Genomic DNA, 18,957 nt, shown 5'->3' on the forward strand with positions numbered 1-18,957 from the left:
TTGCCCTCCATGGTGTGTCTAGTTTCTAGTGCCCATCCTGCCTGACCTCCATGGTCATCTTGCTGCTCTTGCCCTGCCACCTTGCCCCCAGCCCTCTGTTTCCATGTGCAGATCCCCTATTCCCTCCCTCTTGGCTTGTCTGTTCCATTGTAATGCCCCTGATCCGTCCCTCCTGCCCTTTATGGTCTGTTATGCTGCAGTTTTCTCTCCTGTCTGTCCATTATGGTCAGCTAGCTACCATTGCCTCTTTCCCATCTGTTCGCTGTTGTCCATGTGCATGGTCCTGTCCCCTCCCTATTGCTTTCTATGGATTGTTGTGCTGCACTCCCGTCCCGCATGCGCTGTGTGGTGTATTGTGCTGCTGCAAACCCTGATACCTGCTCTGTAGGGTCAGTTTGGTGCACCTCTCCATGTCCCTCCTGTCCTCTGTTATCCGAGTCCATGTCCCTACCCCAATTCCTCCTGCCTACCATGATTCAATGTACCATACTTGCGAACATTTTTAACTTGGTAAGAGGGAGATTTTGAAAAAAAACTGGGGTATTGATTTTCCCCTTTGAGTTACATTGAAAAAGAGGAGATTGTAGACAGGAGACAGATCAAATTAAGCCAATTTGACCTTAAAAACATTGGACGTTTCCTGGCTGAAACGGGTCTGTTGGCATGTATGGTTGTACTACCACTGCCTCTTCCTTCTGCCCACAATGGTCTATTATATTGCCACAGCCTCTCTTGCCAGTCCTGTATTGTTGGTTTGTTGCCCCTGCCCCCCTTTCCACTGCCCTCCATAGTCTGTTGTGCTGCCACTGCCCTTCCTGGCTGCCCAGTGTGGTCAAATTGTTGCCTCTGCACTCTCCTACCTGCCTTCAATTTTCAGAGTTCGTACCCCTGGCCTCTGCCTCTCAACAGTATCCCAATGAGCAACTAGATTGCTAACATTCTATATTTATTACAAACGTGTGGAACGCCTGACGTCATATTGATGTAATCAAAACTGTAATACCTAGAGTATTTCCTTTAGAAATTACATATATGAGAGGGTCTTATTTGCATCAAAATTATGGTTAGTGCTCTAAAAAACTAAAATGAGGACATATTTTCTGAGTTTTCAAATAGCGACAAAGAACTTTTAAATTATTTGTAATCTTTATGTTTTTTTATCCAGTTGACCACTTGATTAAATGTTGCACCTTGGCGAGAGGATGTGGTGTTACTTCCAGAGCTGCAGACTTTGCAACTGGGGAACCAGGTTGGAGTTTCTGCTTCAGCTCAACATTCTGTGATTGTGGTCAAATCACTTAATCTCCCCATGTCTACAACCAAAATGAATTTGATCTTGTGTGATGTAACCAATGCTCATGTAAAGCATTCCAATACCTGACAAGTCTGCACTATATAAAACTGCAAATACACAAAAAATAAGTGTTTTGCACACTTCTGTCATTGGGCTACATGTGGGCTACATCTGGGTGATATTTGTGCTGCATTTGGGTTCTTTTGTCTCTGGTGGCCATCTTGGGAGATTTCTTTGTTATGAAGTTTCCTAATTTCCTCATTTACTGCAGTCTCCTCAGTAGGAAATGCTTTCAGTTTTTTACTTTGATTCCATCAAGAAGGTATTCAGATATGTCACACATTTGCCATAAATTTTGAATGTTAGATCACTGTAGTAAAGCTACTGCTCACCACAGAAGTCTGCTGCTGGTATTAAAAGTGCATGTTTCAGTCTGCATATCAGAATTTTTTAATGAAATAGAAGAGGATTTGAGAAGTCACTCAAAAGGTGCCCTAATGTTTCTTTCTTCAGCACTAATCATAATTTCTATGGCAACATGAACCCCCTCATTGTGTTCCTTTTTAAATTAAATGTTTTAAGTGTTACCAGTTTATTCCAATCAAGGTGGCTTCAGGTGTGCCATACTTTGGTCATAAGTAAGACAGTAAGCGCTCTAGTTGTTCTTAAGAACACTCTGGGACATTCTGTCATTGGGCCATACTTGGGCTACATCTGGGTGATATTTGGGCTACATTTGGGCTCTTTTCTCTCTGGTGGCCATCTTGGGAGATTTATTTGTTATGAAGTTTCCTAATTTCCTCATTTACTACAGTCTCCTCAGTAGGAAATACTTTCAGTTTTTTACTTTGATTCCATCAAGAAGGCATTCAGATGTGTCACACATTTGCCCTAAATTCAGAATGTTAGCACTCTAGTTGCTCATTAGATCACTGTAGTAAAGCTACTGCTCACCAGGGAAGTCAGCTGCTGGTATTGAAAGTGCATGTTTCAGTCTGCATGTCAGAATATTTTAATGAAATAGAAGAGGATTTGAGAAGTCACTCAAAATGTGCCCTAATTTTTCTTTCTGCAGCACTAATCATACTTTCTATGGCAAAATGAACCCCCTCATTCTGTTCCTTTTTAAATTAAATGTTTTAAGAGTTACCACTTTATTCCAATCAAGATGGCTTCAGGTGTGCAATACGTTTGTCATAAGTAGGACTGTTAGCGCTCTAGTTGTTCTTTAGAACACTCTGGGAAGCTGCAGTAGCACACAAAGGAATAAACTGACAGTCTCTGCCCTTGTTGGATGAACATGTTTTACTGAGAATGTCAGAATTCATTCTAACATGACTGAGAAAGATAATGTGAATTTACAGAAAATATGCTCTCAGTTTAGCTTATAGATCACCTTCCAAACCTCTGTGGGAAAAGCATGAGAAAATTGTTTTCTCTCAAACATGATTCATGATATCACAGCAGAAGGCTTTTTCACATGGTAAAATCACCTTAGAACACACCACAATTCCTAAAATGAGTATAGTACCATCAACAAATGATTTATAATGTAACTAAAGTCTTAAAACCTTCTATTAACTGCAATGCTTTTTAATGAGGTGCTATCATGTATATTGGTCCCAAGATGGCTGCCATCACTTCTTGGATGAAGTACTGACAGCCAATCAGATCTCACGATGAGATGTGTGGTTAGGCTCCGCCCAGATATATCTATCTTTTTAACTCTAATTTTCTCAGGAACTACTGAACGGATTTACACCATTTAAGCAAAAGGCATGAGTCTGAACTGAGGACTACCTCTTTGCCAAATTTGGTGTAATTCTGTTCAGCAGTTCGGGCTGTAGCTGCGTCAACAGGTCCTATGGGAAAATGCATGTGGAAAACGTGTTTTGGGACCCCCCTTTTTTCTCGGCCTCGGCTTGACGAATCACCGTGAAAGTTTTAGGATAGGAGCGGACCGGAGCTAGCCAAAAGTTTGGAAAATTTCATGAAGATTTGTCAATCGGCGTCAACGTTATTCCAAATAGAATGTTGCAGATTTCCTATGGAAAATAGGTCCTAACTATAACTACCTACTGGCGACTGTCAGTAGGTAATATATATAGATATATATATATTCCAAATGAACTTGCCATCCACTTCCGGACCATGCAAATCAAGCCACACCACCATCCTTCGTAACCACCTTTATTCAGGCAATAGCAGGTAATATGCATAACGCGTTTCAACTCTAGCGGGTATTTCTCAAATGCATCAAACAAAGTGGCAGCCTCTAAGTTTTTTTATATAAGCTGATGAAAAGCAGTGATGAGGGTCACATGACATTCACTCGGTTTTAGAATTTTTAAAGAAGCAATGTTCATGGTAGTGGTCACTTGCATTTATTTATATATATATTCACTGAAAAAACCAAAGGTTTCAGGGGCGTTATAGTTAGCTGGACATTTCCCTCGTACAAAACCCTAGAAATTCCTCTGTTATAGTTAGTTCAGCTAACTATAACTCGCGTCCCCGCAATGCACTGCTGATGACGTCACATATTACATCACTCATGACATGGTCAGTGACATCACTGATGACATCACTGATGACATCTCAAATGACATCACTGATGACATCACTGATGACATCATCCAGTAGGTATGTGTTTCTGTACAGTTTCTGTACAGTTTTAATATGTTTAATATATATAAGGAAAGGTCTGTTGAAGAATGAGTGGGTGTACAAGTGTGTGAATGGATGATTTTGTAGGTGCGTAACTGACTCTTTAAGTGAGTCATTAAATGTATCTTACTGCAGACTAGTGACTAAACTGTGTGAATGTTTATATGTGTCTGTGTGTAGGTGTATAAGTGGCTGCATGGTTTTGTGAATAGCTATATGAGTGTCTATATGGGTTATTGATTGGTTGTCTGAGTATCTGTATGGGTGCCTGAGTGTTTGTGTGGGTAGGATGTGTGTGACTATGCATAGATGTGTGAGTGGGTGATTCTATGGGTGCATGGTTTTAAGAGTGCATCTGTGATGGACTGTATGGTTGGGTGAGTGTATGTATGGGTGTGTTAGGGATTGAATGTATATCTCAGTGGTACATGTGTGACTAACTACATATGTGAAAGGCAGTATATATGTGTGTAAGAGTATATAAGTGGGTATATGTGAGAGTGTGTGATTGTGAGAGTGGCTGTATGGATGAGTGTGCGCTTGTATCAATGATTCTATTTGTGCGTAAGAATGTGGTACTATTTTTATGAGTAAGTGAACTTGAGTGTGTTTAACTTAGGCCTGGGCAGTAAATTCCGTTCCGCTCGTGGAATTTGCAGAATTTCGGTAATTTTGCGTTCCGCGGAGAACGCGAAATTGCCCAAAATTCTTCTTTCCGCGACTTTGCGAAATTTTTTCTTGTTCGCGTTCTCAAAATGCGTGTTCGCAAGATATTTCTCCCCGAGCACACAAACAGCAACTGTGAACAGGAAAAAAGCATCGCGAACAAGCAATTCCGCATGTTCGCAGAGAATGTTGAGCTGAAGCAAAAACTCCAACCCGGTTCCCCAGTTGCAAAGTCTGCAGCTTTGGAAGTAACACCACATCCTCTCCCCTAAGTGCAACATTTAATCAAGTGGTCAACTGGATAAAAAAACATAAAGATTACAAATAATTTAAAAGTTCTTTGTCGCTATTTGAAAACTCAGAAAATATGTCCTCATTTTAGTTTTTTAGAGCACTAACCATAATTTTGATGCAAATAAGACCCTCTCATATATGTAATTTCTAAAGGAAATGCTCTAGGTATTACAGTTTTGATTACATCAAGATGATGTCAGGCGTTCAACACTTTTGTAATAAATATAGAATGTTAGCAATCTAGTTGTTCATTAGGATACTGTTGAGAGGCAGAGGCCAGGGGCAGGTAGGAGAGTGCAGAGGCAACAATTTCACCACACTGGGTAGGCAGGAAGGGCAGTGGCAGCACAACAGACTATGGAGGGCAGTGGAAAGGGGGGCAGGGGCAACAAACCAACAATACAGGACTGGCAAGAGAGGCTGTGGCAATATAATAGACCATTGTGGGCAGAAGGAAGAGGCAGTGGTAGTACAACCATACATGCCAACAGACCCGTTTCAACCAGGCAACGTCCAATGTTTTTAAGCTCAAATGGGCTTTATTTGATCTGTCTCCTTTCTACAATCTCCTCTTTTTCAATGTAACTCAAAGGCGAAAATCAATACCCCAGTTTTTTTCAAAATCTCCCTCTTACCAAGTTCAAAATGTTCGCAAGTATGGTACATGGGATCATGGTAGGCAGGAGGAATTGGGGTAGGGATATGGACTCGGATAACAGAGGACAGGAGGGACATGGAGAGGTGCACCAAACTGACCCTACAGGGCAGGCATCAGCGTTTGCAGCAGCACAATACACCACACAGGGCATGCGGGACGGGAGTGCAGCACAACAATCCATAGAAAGCAATAGGGAGGGGACAGGACCATGCACATGGACAACAGAGAACAGAGGGGAAGAGGCAATGGTAGCTAGCTGACCATAATGGACAGACAGGAGAGAAAGCTGCAGAATAACAGACCATAAAGGGCAGGAGGGACGGATCAGGGAGATTACAATGGAACAGACAAGCCAGGAGGGAGTGAATAGGGGTCTTCACATGGAAACAGAGGGCTGGGGGCAAGGGGGCAGGGCAGGAGCAGCAAGATGACCATGGAGGTCAGGCAGGATGGGCACTAGAAACAAGACACACCATGGAGAGCAACGGTGAGAATATGATGGCATACACACAGACCATGGAGGGAAGGTGGGAGGGGGTCAGGGGCAGCTAGCTGACCACACAGGGAAGGTGGGAGGGGCCATGGCAGCACAGAAGACCATGCATTGCAAGCGGGAGGGTTAGTGGCAGCACAATGGCTATGATGGGCAAGAAGGAGGGTGCAGGGGCATGCACAAAGGGCCATGGAGGATAGAAGTGAGGGTCAGGACCTGGGCACAGACAAGAGTGTTCAGGGGAAGGGGCCTCACAACAGACCGTGTGGGGCAGGCAGGAGGAGCAGTTGCAACACAACAGACCAGGGAGGGCAGAAGGGTGTGGCAGTAAAATGGACCATGGAGGACAGGAGGAAGGGGATAGGGGTATGGCATGTGCACAGGCAGGGTGGAGGTGGCAGGGACAGGTTACAGTCATCTGACAATGCTAGGCAGGTGGGAGGGGAGTGGCAACTCTACAGAACACTCAGAGTAGATAGGAGTGGCAGGTCAATGGAACATGGTGGGCAAAAAGGGTAGAGCAGGGGCATGCACAAAGACATCGGAGGGCAGGGGGAAGGAGAATAGGGGCAGCAAGCTAAGCACAGAGGCTAAGCAGGAGGTCAATGATGGTCCATAGAATTGTGCAATGGAGGGCAGGAGGAGTGGACTGGTGCATGATGCTAAATGGAGGGCAGTGGCAGCACATAAGACCATGCATGGCAGGAGGGAGGAGGCTAGTCCATGGATTCAGACAACAGAGGATAGGGAGGAGGTGGGTGGGGCAGCAAGCTAACTGTTCAGAGAAGGTGGGTATTAGGAACTTTATTGTTTTTAAAATGTGTGTCTGTGCGAACAACTTAAAATATGAACAAGTATGCAGCATAATCTCACTTTTATTCAGGAAGAAGAGGACATTTGTGACTGTGACTCCGGGCTCACTTGGCAGAAACACCCCCTGACCCTCCACCCCCCATCGCAAAATGTAATGCCCGTGTAAAGAGTAGGTGGATGCAGTGTTATATAGAGCATAGTCCTGAGAGCACGATTGAAAATGAAAACTAGATATAGTATATGGTATAAACTATGCACCAAAAAGTGTGATATAAGATGAACCGGGGCGTGAAATATAATATTCAATATATTGTGCGCAATGGCAGATTCATTGGAGAACGCGAGATAGCACAGGCACTAGCGCGTGCAATGCGATATGCGCCTTGGAGTGTAATATGCACAGGGTAGTGTTGTGTAACCTAACTAGTCTCTAAAATTGTAATATAAAATATGTGCTGGGAAATGTAACGTTGCATATGCAGTGTGACAAAGATATGGATCCCAGATTGTAATATGTATGGCATAGTGCTGTGCATTATAACATAGGCATCGAGAAAGGCACGTTAGATCGGGCAATATAACCTGTGCGAAGGCAAGTGTGGCATGACATATTCACGGGGTGGTGTTACAGTGCACATGGGCTAGAGAATGTCATAGCATACGCACTAGCTGGTGGAATACAACACAGAGGTGTGTGGCACTCGGCGGGCACTGGTGGGTGTAACACAGCATTGGGCTCAGCCAGGAGCACTCTGTGACTCTCAAGTGAGGTTCGTCTCCTTTCCAGAGAGTAAAATAAAAAGTATTACTCATCAGGGGGTGGATGTGTGTTTTATTAACCGTGATGGGGGTTTCTTGCATAGTTTGGTCGAATTGTTGTTGAATCCTCTTTAAATGGCTTGGTGTGCGTGTGTATTAAATGTGCCCGTCAATAGCTACCCATATTTGTATTAATAAACAACAAGGGTGTCTGCTTGGAGTGTACCCACCGATGGGGGCGCCGGGATTAGGCACGGTAGGGCGTCCGACACGTCAGGGCTTCACTAGCGGTGTAAATACATTCTACGTGGATTCATTGTATGCATAGTCGCCTTTTAATGAATATCACGCAAATCGTCATGGTGATAGGTACAAACGGTTTGTCCAGCATGTCCTAGGTGTTTCTATAAATATATACTTTTTTTTAAAATAATAAAAAACAAACGCCGGCCCTGGGGGATGGGGTCCCCGGGGCCATAAGTGGCCTGAGGAGGGGGGCAACGCAGCACCCCTCCTAAAGAATTTTTTTTAAAAAGGCCATGACCCGGGGGTTGGGGTCCCCGGGGCTGATTTAGGCTTTGGAAGGGGAGCCACGCGGCCCCCTTCCAAATTGACTTTTTTTCAACTAAAAAAATTAGGGTGCAGGCCCTGGGGGATGGGGTCCCCTGGGCCAATAAATTAGAAAAAGAAGGGGGGCCACACAGCCCTCCTTCTTAAAAAAATAAGATAAATAAAAAACCGGCATCGCGCCGGAGGCCACGCCCCCCTGGCAGCACTCTGCAAACGTGCCCCCTGGCCAGTTGTAAGTTGGGAAATTAATTTCCCTTCAATACTGAGGGTCCCTGAGGGCCAACTAGCCCAACAGATATCTCCAGTATGCGCCAGGGAGCTGCGTTGCAGGCAGGTGTTCTGAGGCCACGCCCCTTTTTACACCTCTATGCAACGCAGCTCTGTGGCGCTTACTGGAGGTACCAGGTACTAGTGGGCTAGTTTGACCCTAGGGACCCTTAAGTTTCAAGGGGACTTAATCTCTCAACTTAAAACGGCCACAGGGCGTGTTTACACAGTGGGGAAGGGAGGGGACGGGGCCTGAGATGACGTGTGCAAACACGCCCTATGGCGCGTTTCAAGTTGAGGAAATAATTCTCCTTCAATCCTGAGGGCCCCTGGGGGCTAACTAGCCAACCAGGTGCTTCCAGTAAGCGCCACTGAGCTGCGTTGCAGAGAGGTGGTCAAGGCCGTGCCACTTTTTAAACCTCTCTGCAACCCAGCTCTGTGGCGCTTACTGGAGGTACCTAGTGGGCTAGTTGGACCCTAGGGACCCTCGGGATTCAAATGAACTTAATCTCCCAACTAAAAACGGCCACAGGGCGTGTTTACACCTTGCTGAAGGGAGGGGACAGGGCCTGAGTTAATGTATGCAAACACGCCCTGTGGCACGTTTTAAGTTGGGGAAATAATTCCCCTTCAATCCTGAGGGACCCTGGGTGCCAACTAGCCCACCAGGTGCTTCCAGTAAGCGCCACTGCGCTGCATTGCAGAGAGGTGGTCTAGGCCGTGCCCCTTTTTACATCTCTCTGCAACGCAGCTCTTTGGCGCTTACTGGAGGTACCTAGTGGTCTAGTTGGACACTAGGGACCCTCAGGTTTCAAGGGGACTTAATCTCCCAACTTAAAACGGCCACACGCCGTGTTTACACAGTGGGGAAGGGAGGGGACGGGGCCTGAGGTGACGTGTGCAAACGAGCCCTGTGGCGCATTTTAAGAGGTAGTTTTAATCCCCTGCCTTATTATATACTAGGGGCTTACAGAGGAGGTCATGCTAATCACAGGTCGACCCCAACGTATAGAGTTCCCTAGTGTATGTAGGTGTTTTCACTGTATTCTGAGTGTCTTTTAACATAGCACTGGCTCTAGGACTGGTTAGTCAGACTCAGTTACCACCAGTATCCATCTGAAAAAGTTGAGGGTACAGGATGATTTTGCAACAAGGCTTCTTTCTGCTCTTCTGTTTGTTCTTTCTGCACGTTATCCTTCTTCCTGCACTTTTCTTCATCTTTGAGGACTTCTGTTGCTTCTTTCTGCATTTCTTTTTTTTCTTTCTCCGCATTTTTTCTTCTTTCTTCACATGTCCTATCTCTGTAGGCATTGTTAGAAATTAGCATTTAAAAAACCTTTGAAATTCACTGAAAAAACCATAGGTTTCAGGCGCATTATAGTTAGGAATTAGCATTTAAAAAACCTTAGAAATTCACTGAAGAAACCATAGGTTTCAGGGGCGTTATAGTTAGCTGGACTTTTCACTCGTACAAAACCATTGAAATTCCCGGTTATAGTTAGTTCAGCTAACTATAACTCGCCCGCCCGCAATGCACTGCTGATGACGTCACATATTACATCACTCATTACATAGTCAGTGACATTACTCATGACGTCACTGATGACATCTCAAATGACATCACTGATGACATCATCCTTGTCATAGAGTAGCAGACCTCTTCTCCCCCTCATATAACCGATACACACATTCAAAAATAGAAACTAAAATTTTCAAAACAATGGACATACCAATACCAGTAACAACAACCTATTCAGTAATTCTAAGATCCACATACACATCCACTCATTCACCAACAGTCCTATACAGTCACTCATACATGTATTCACTCATCATATGTACTCATACACCTATACACCCTGTTACACAACGCCACTCATCCATAGAGTTACTCACACACATAGTCACTCATGCTAATAAAGAATCAAACATCCATATACTTGCATATACAGTTATACACACACCACCACACTTACTTCTACAGAAACTTACACATACTTAGTCTCTTAAACAATCACTTATAGAAACACATACTTATTCATACAGGAACTCTTCCAATCTCTCACTCTCACATATACTCACTTATATACACCAATAGTCACACATACTAGTTTAAAACATATGTATTTACTCATAAAGACACTATTGAGACAGTCATTCACTCACTAACACACCCATGCACACACTTATCCACCCATACAGTCTTGCACACATGCTGTCTTCAACACATACAAACATTGAGTCACTCATTCATGCACCTATGCACTACGTAATAGCCCCCACCGAACCATACAGACATTCGGACACTCATACTGATACTCAAAAAACCAACTAATAACCTATATAGACACTCATGTAGCTGCTCACCAACCCATGCAGCCACTTATACACAAAGTGAGAGACTGATACAGATATTTACATATTTAAACATTACTCACTAAGCCATGTATTCACTAAGATAAACTTAATCAGTCAGTTATACAATAAATTTTTCAAAAACAAATCGTTCATTTAGACACTTATATACCCATTTATTCTTCATCGACCTTGAGATATACATATATAAAACATATGTAGTTTTCAGAAAAACACACATTCACTGGATGATGTCATCAGTAATGTCATCACTGATGTCATTTGAGATGTCGTACTTTAGAATTTGGGACCGCGTAGGAGGCAGGGCCCTACCCCTGTCTATCCCGGTATTAGTGAACCGCGAATGGTTAATGCGGTATGTACAAGTGCTTTGTGTAACGTTTTAGCTATGAATGCACTGTGTATACGCTATTATACATCACTACGTGGGTTCCATTTTAGAGCGGTGGCCATCTTATGGTTGCCCTCACATAGGCTACATAGCATGAAGCAAATACGGGCCTTTTAGAGCACATGTGCCTTTCTTTGACTTTTCTGTGACCTGGGCAGCTTGGCTCCGCTGCCACAGGTCAGTCCGGTCTCACGAGTTCCCCGTCCTCTGGCCACCTGTGATTAGTATCAGGGCTTGACACACCATAAAGCGTTTACATTAAACACGAGCCTCCAGCTAATCTCTTTCTCACCTGACTGTTCCTGTTTTATGGCTTGTTTTCCAAACAGGAGATGCTCATGTTTATTGGGGCCTATCGATATCTGATGTGGGATCTGAGCCTTGCTGGGTAAATAATTGCGGGCTGGCTTAACTGGAATGTGGGATGGTCATCATGACTCTGCCTTTTCGTTTGAAATGTATACATCTAAATGACCATGCCATAAAACTAGGAATGTATGCCTGAAGCAGGATATTTTGTATTTAAGGAGAAGCCCGTTTCTGTGATTTTTAGCAGTCTCCTGAGAACATACACGCTGTTGTACTTCTAGGATACCTGTAATTGGTCTGCAGCCAATAAATTGATCTTTGACTTCACCCAGAAGACTCTGTGTTTCTGTAGGTCTGAAACAGGAAGAACCCGAAGTCATAGGGTGTGTTCCCCTGCACCGCTGGGCTTAAAATTCCCAGTACTTCAGTTGGCGCCCAACTCGGCGCGATTTCAGCGGGACCGGTCCAAGCCAGAGGTTCGTGAGGAGCTTCGTGTGGAAATTCTGGAGGAAGGCCGCCACTTCATCGACCCCTGCATGTCGACGTGGTCCGAAAGTCTTTTCTGCGAGGTTCCCCACGTCCCGACGGCTACGAAGGACTGCTGCCCTGATTAATCGCCCTATTTTGGACCCTTGACGATTTTGGTAGAGCGAAACAATCGAGAGAGTCTTCTGGTGACGCCATTGATCATCGATATTCAGTTAAGTATAAGTGGAGCGTCTCCCAATTTGTTTGGTATCCTTCGGGATAATTTTGGTTTATTTGGAGTTTTCAAACCCCAAAGCCAGAGGACTCGTGTATTCACGAGACTATCGTAATCGATAATCCTTTGAAGTTGGGAACTAGACTAGTGAGCGAAGATGCCTGGTGCTAGTGTATTTGGTAATTGGTTTTGTTTGAGTTGTGGAAGGGATTTCCAGTTAGAGGATTCATGTCCGGTTCCTCCAATTGGAACTCCAACTTATTAGCTTTATGTAAAACGTGGCGTGGGCCCCATTGCATATAATGAAGTATGGATCCGATACACCAGAAAAGACAGTGTTTTAAAATGGCCCCAAAATGGTAGTTTCGATACAGATATCTTAGATAATTTGGAAGTTAAATTGTTTAAAAAGAAAGCCCGGCCGGCGATGTTTGATTCTTTCCGCCTATGGCGAAAGGAAGCCAAACAGAAGGAAATTAAGCTAGCAAAGAGGAATAAGAGAGAAAGAGGTATGTCAGTGATGCAAGCAGCTGTGCAATTTAAAGATAATGAGGAGGAACAAATGAAGGAACAGCTACACAGACAGCGCAAACTAGGGATTGATAAATGTTACCCTGTTTTGTCACCCCTTGTGCAAGATGAGACAAAAGAGAAAGAGAAAGATTCCCTAATGTCCCATTTGTTAAGTTCGCCACCCCCATATACGCAAAATGCCACCGCACCTCCACAGCTTGTAAATGCGCAGCCTCCAGTAAATATGCCGCAAGCCTTCCCGCAGCCGCCAGCTCCTCTTCAGCTGGCTCCTATCCCTGTAGTGCAGCCCTCTCAAGGTCCGCCAGTTTTGCTACCTGTTACCCCCGCGCTTCCTGCGACTTTGCCTAGCACGCCAGCGGCTTCCCCTGGCGCTCCTTCTTACACTACCCAGGTACCTGTATCTGAATCTGTTTTTCTTCCCTCTGTCTATCCCCCCGTTTTCGCCTCAACCTCTCCTTCAGCACGACAACGACTAGCTAATGTAGTTACTAGTCTAATGTCGCCTCTCTTTGGGTCATCTAGTGCGACTCCTGCCTTACAGCGTAAGCAATTGCGCAGTCAGCTTCCTGGTCCTGACGAGAAAGAGGTGTTAGATCATCTGGCGCGTAGGTGGATTGGTTTCCCTTCACTCCATGATGAGGAATCAGTTGTTAACGTTTTTCACCAATGGGATGCCCCAACACAGAGGTATGTCTTTGACAAAATGTGTGAATTCCTCTGTGAGGAATTGGAGGATAATGGTGCAGACCCAAACCCACAGGAATTGTGTCGAGTGCGATTTGATTTTGAAAAAGGTACAATTGTGGGTCCCAATGTAGATAAAGCAGTTGCGACTTTACTGTCCTTCAGAAATGGCGATTGTCAGCAATAATTGTTCGAACAGGAACTCCCTGTGGGGAAAAAGGTAAAAGCGCGCCAATATCCGATGCGTGAGGTTCCTCCAGTGTGGAGACCTGCTGATTTAAATGCTAATCCAGCTGTCCCAGCTCATTTTCAGCGTGTTTGGGTGCATGTCCCTTGGAAGCGTTCTGAGGTCTTAGCGCTTAAACAGACATTGCCTGACCCCCGTAAAAACCCTACCGGTTATTATAAGGAGTTATCACAAACTGCAGAATCATGTGTAATGAATCTGGCTGACATAGACATGTTGTTTGGGAATGTTGTTCCACAGCCTTTATGGGGATCCATTCGTAATGTAGATCACGCTGCAGAATTGGGTAACACATGGGCTAATATCATTGCTGCAGACGCTGGCCAAGTTGGTGGCGCAAAGCCTGATCCTTTGGTAGCAGAACTCCCTGGTCGAATTATCACCTACATGAAAACTATAATGCCTGGGATTCGCGTAAATTGGGATAAACTATCCGCATGTAAGCAGAAGAAAGATGAGACAGTGTCTGATTTCTTCACCAGGTTTGAAGAAACGTTTATCGACCACAGTGGTCAAGACATGAGCACTGAAGGTGGCCAACGGTTATTTGTTGATAAATTTGTGCAGAATCTACTTCCCGAGTTGTGTAAGAAATTAAAAGACTCAGAAAGTTCTTGGGCTGTTTCCTCTTCAGCGCAAATACTGGCTACTGCACAGTATTATGAGAATAGAGACAAAGATGAGAAGGATAGAACAGATAAGAAAATGAAAGAACTAAAAACAAAGGTCCTCTTGCAGCAGGCTTATCCACCACGTGGAGGACAGAATAATTATAGGCAAACACAAGGTATCTATCAGCAGCCCCAACAGTTTCAGAATAATCAGCAAATGAACGGGTATTATCAACCACGAATCCCTGTAGGTCCCAACCAATGTTCATATTGCAAAGAGGAAGGTCATTTTAAATATAGTTGCCCTAAATTAATGCAGCGTAACAGTAATGCGTATGGCGCAAGAGGTAGAGGTGGTCAGCAAGCTCCTAGGAGTAGAGGGCGTGGAAATGCTCCCCAGAACGCGCGTCCTCTTCCGCCTCAAAATACCATAAATAGCTTTGATCAGCAAGCCAACGCGACTGGTAATACAGCTCAGTACTACAATAATGATTATTATGCAGAAGACGACAATGTAGAAGATGATGATTACTAGGACCGCCGTAGACAGAGAGAGGGAGTTGTTTCAGTGCCAGTGGATCAGAGCGGACCTTATGTTAAAGTAACTACAGCAAATGTAACGGAGCCCTTTCTGCTGGATACTGGTGCTGCAAAGAGTTCAATCATGCATTCAAAACTCCCTGGCGCGCCTTTGTCTGGCGAAATGAATGTTTCAGTAGGTTTTTCTGGCGCCCCAGTTAGGAAGCCGATTTCTAGTCCTATTTCACTTTCTGTTGGACCTTGTGAGCTAAAAGCACCCCTCATCCTAACGACAGGTTGTGGTGAAAATTTGCAAGGATTAGATTTGCTAAAAAGATTGCATGCAACGCTATATTGTTCTCCCTCAGGAGTGCAACTTACATTAGGCAAGAAAGTGATTTCCCCAATGTATTTGTCTAAAAATGCAATGCCACCTGAATTGTCATCCCTTCCGGATGTCCTTTGGGCTACTGGTCCCAATGATGTGGGTCTTTTGGAAATACCGCCATATGTGGTCACTTTAAAAGCCAATGTCAGATTGCCACGTATTCCCCAGTACAAGATCTCCAATGAAGGTCAGAAAGCATTGTTAGCAATTGTCAGTGATTTGATTAAAAAGGATGTAATTGAAGAGACAAGAGGCAACGTTTGCAATAGTCCTGTTTTACCTGTCTTAAAAAGAACGGACCCTTCACAACCACCTATTTACAGATTTGTGATTGATCTTAGAGAGGTTAATAAGATTGTTTTGCCACAGTTTCCAGTTGTCCCTGATATAACTGCCTTGTTAACCATGATTCCAGCCTCCGCTGCATGGTTCTCAGTGATCGATTTAAAGAATGCTTTCTTTAGCATCCCAATTGCAGAGGAGAGCAGAGACATTTTTGGCTTTAGTTTAGGAGGTCGAAGCTTCCGCTTTAAACGCGCTCCACAGGGCTACTGTGAAAGTCCATCAATATACAGTCAGGCTTTAAAAGCGCAGCTTGATGCACTTGTTTTACCTAGAGGCGCTATCCTTATTCAGTATGTTGATGATTTACTAATCGCTGCGGATACTGAAAAGATTTGCAAAAACGCTACCTTGTCATTGTTGCGTCTTTTGTCTGCCTTTCATCACAAAGTGTCTCTCTCAAAGCTGCAATATTGTCGACAAGAAGTGACCTAGTTAGGTCATCTCTTATCGAAGGAGGGAAGGAAACTGACCCCAGAAAGAATTCAAGCCATTGCACAGTTGAGTGTGCCAAGAACACAGAGAGAAGTGCATGCTTTCTTGGGTATTACTTCATACTGTAGGCATTGGATTCCTAATTTTTCCTTGTTGGCAAAACCTTTGTTAGCATTAACATGCAAAGACACACCGAATCCTATTCCATGGTCTGAAGAGTGTCAGAAAAGTTTTTTGGAATTGCGTAATGCATTATGTTCAGCTCCTGTGTTGGGTATCCCTTACTACAGCAAGCCTTTTACATTGTATGTTCGTGAGAAAGATGGTTGCGCATTAGCAGTGTTAACACAGCCTTTTGGCGACAGACCACGTCCATGCGCATATTTTTCGTCAACCTTGGACCCGGTAGCGAGGGCATTGCCAAGTTGTCTGAGAGCCACAGCCGCCGCAGCTATGTCTATTCAACAGTCTGCTGGCCTAGTAATGGATAATACATTGATTGTTATGGTTCCACATGCTGTGGACACATTGTTAAACAGGACCAAGACACAGCACTTAACTAGTGCGCGATTATCCGGATATGAGCTAACACTGTTAGCAAATCATATACACATAAAGAGATGCAACACATTGAATCCATCTACACTATTACCAATTCCAGCAGACTTAGATGAGTTTGAGCAACATGATTGTCTGTTCAGAACAGAAGAAGAGACGAAAGGGAGAGTAGATCTTAAAGATACTCCCCTGACTGAGTGTGATGGTACCTTATGGGTGGATGGTTCGTGTTTTAAGCTTCCGAATGGTGATACGACTGCTGCATATGCTATCACGACTTTGCACACGATTGTGGAAACTGCGCGTGTGCCACAAAATTCGGCTCAAGCAGCAGAATTGATTGCCCTTACGAGAGCATGCGTGTTGTCTGAAGGAATTAAAGTGAACATATATACGGATAGCCAGTACGCCTTTGGCGTGGCTCATAGTTTTGGGCGATTGTGGAAAGAACGTGGGTTCCTGACTTCGCATGGAGCTAAGATTTAGAATGGCAAGTTGGTGAATGATCTCCTTGAGTCGCTGACCCTACCATCACAAGTTGCGATTATGAAATGCAGTGCGCACAAGAAAATCACTGATGACGTTGGTCGTGGTAATGCGTTTGCTGATGAAGTCGCGAAAGAAACAGCAAAAGATGTGAAGACTCGAATGTATGTTGCAGGCCCTGCCAGATGGGTTGGTGATGTTGGAATGTGTGAAAACACAATAGAGAGTGTAAAGTCCGTTCAAACTGAAGCCACAGAGAAAGAGTTGAGTAAGTGGAGAGAAAGTATGGGTAAGTTGGATGAGAATGGTTGTTGGATTGATCTGTCAAAACATAGGCGATGGTTGTTACCTGATGCATATGTGCTTCCAGTGGTTACTATGGCACATGGAATGGCACATATCAGTACGAAAGGAATCTGTAAGTTGTTGGCTCCAGTATGGCAGAATGCTGGAATTCCTAAGTTTGCAGAGAATGTGGTCAAGAATTGTATGGTATGCTTGAAGTACAACCCTGGTAGGGGAACCCCAACTCCAGCTGGTCATTTTGCGCCTCCATCATATTCATTTGAAGTTTTGCAGCTAGATTTTATCCACATGGAAATGTGCAACAACCTGAAATATGTGTTGGTGGTTGTTTGCGCTTTCTCAAAATGGATAGAGGCCTATCCCCTAAAAGATAACACTGCTCTATCCAGAGCCAAAGCCCTTGTGAAGGAATTTTTCCCTAGGTTTGGAATGCCAAGAATGGTGTGGAGTGATAATGGGAGTGAGTTTGTGGGCCAAGTGATGAAGAATGTGTGTGAGGGAGTAGGGATAAAGCTACAATGGCGCTCTAAAACTCAAACTGGCCAAAATCCAAGCGAGCTCAGGTCTTAAATGGCCTGACGCTCTGCCTCTAGTACTCCTGTCCACCAGAATGACTGTGCATTCACGAGTGGGACCTAGTCCCTACGAGGTCGTTTTTGGCCGCCCGGTCAATGTATGGGGTGTGCCAAGACCGACTAAATTCAGTGAAATCGAACATCCAGTACTGCTTGATTACTTGTATGAATTGACGGCTAAATTACGTGTTTTACACCAACAGGTGCATGATACTCTCCCCCAGGCCTCTGAGGCTCCAGGACACCCTATCGACCCTGGCACGTGGGTCTTGGTGAAAAATTTTCAGCGCAAGAGCAACGATGAGCCTCGTTGGATCGGCCCTCATATCGTACTCCTATCTTCAAGATCAGATGTTCGAGTAAAGGGGAAGAAGAACTGGATCCACGGCGCCCACGTAAAAAGGATCCCTTTGCCTCTGCCGTATGACCAGTGGGTCCAGGAGGGTATCGCAGACTCTGAAACAGACACTGTACCTCGTTTTGTGCCGTTCAGTGATGCACGCATAAAAGGCACAACTTCAGCACATGAAAGTGACGATATTTTGCAAGAAGCTGTGCCACCGTCAATTCGATTGGACACCACAGAGCCTGAACTCTTGTTTCAAGATCAGACAGTACCTGGCCGTTTTCATTATAATCTAAGACCAAGGCCTATGGACAAATAAATATTCTTTTTTCTTACCCTTTTTATTTTTTGATAACCAGAGCTCTCCCATCTGAAGGGCTTTCTTGATTTTTGTTTTTCGAACCACCATCTGGTTTCAGCCGCAGGGTCGCGGTGCCAAGACTTTGGGGTACAGGCCGAAGACGTTAGGTCAACGGTTCTGGTTGGTCTAGGGCGTTCCCTGGACTGACAGGCGTACTCCTTAGCAGAAGATACTCACCCGCCGCGAGCGGCACGATTAGAGGATGGAGTTTTTCAAGATGGAGAGACTCACTGAGGAAATGAACTTTAAAGCAAGAATGTGTAAAATAATGAAGAGCAAACGTTTTGTATTTTTATGCCTGTTTG

This window comes from Triturus cristatus, chromosome 5_1 (genome assembly GCF_964204655.1).
Source record: "Triturus cristatus chromosome 5_1, aTriCri1.1, whole genome shotgun sequence".
Lineage (NCBI taxonomy): Eukaryota > Metazoa > Chordata > Amphibia > Caudata > Salamandridae > Triturus > Triturus cristatus.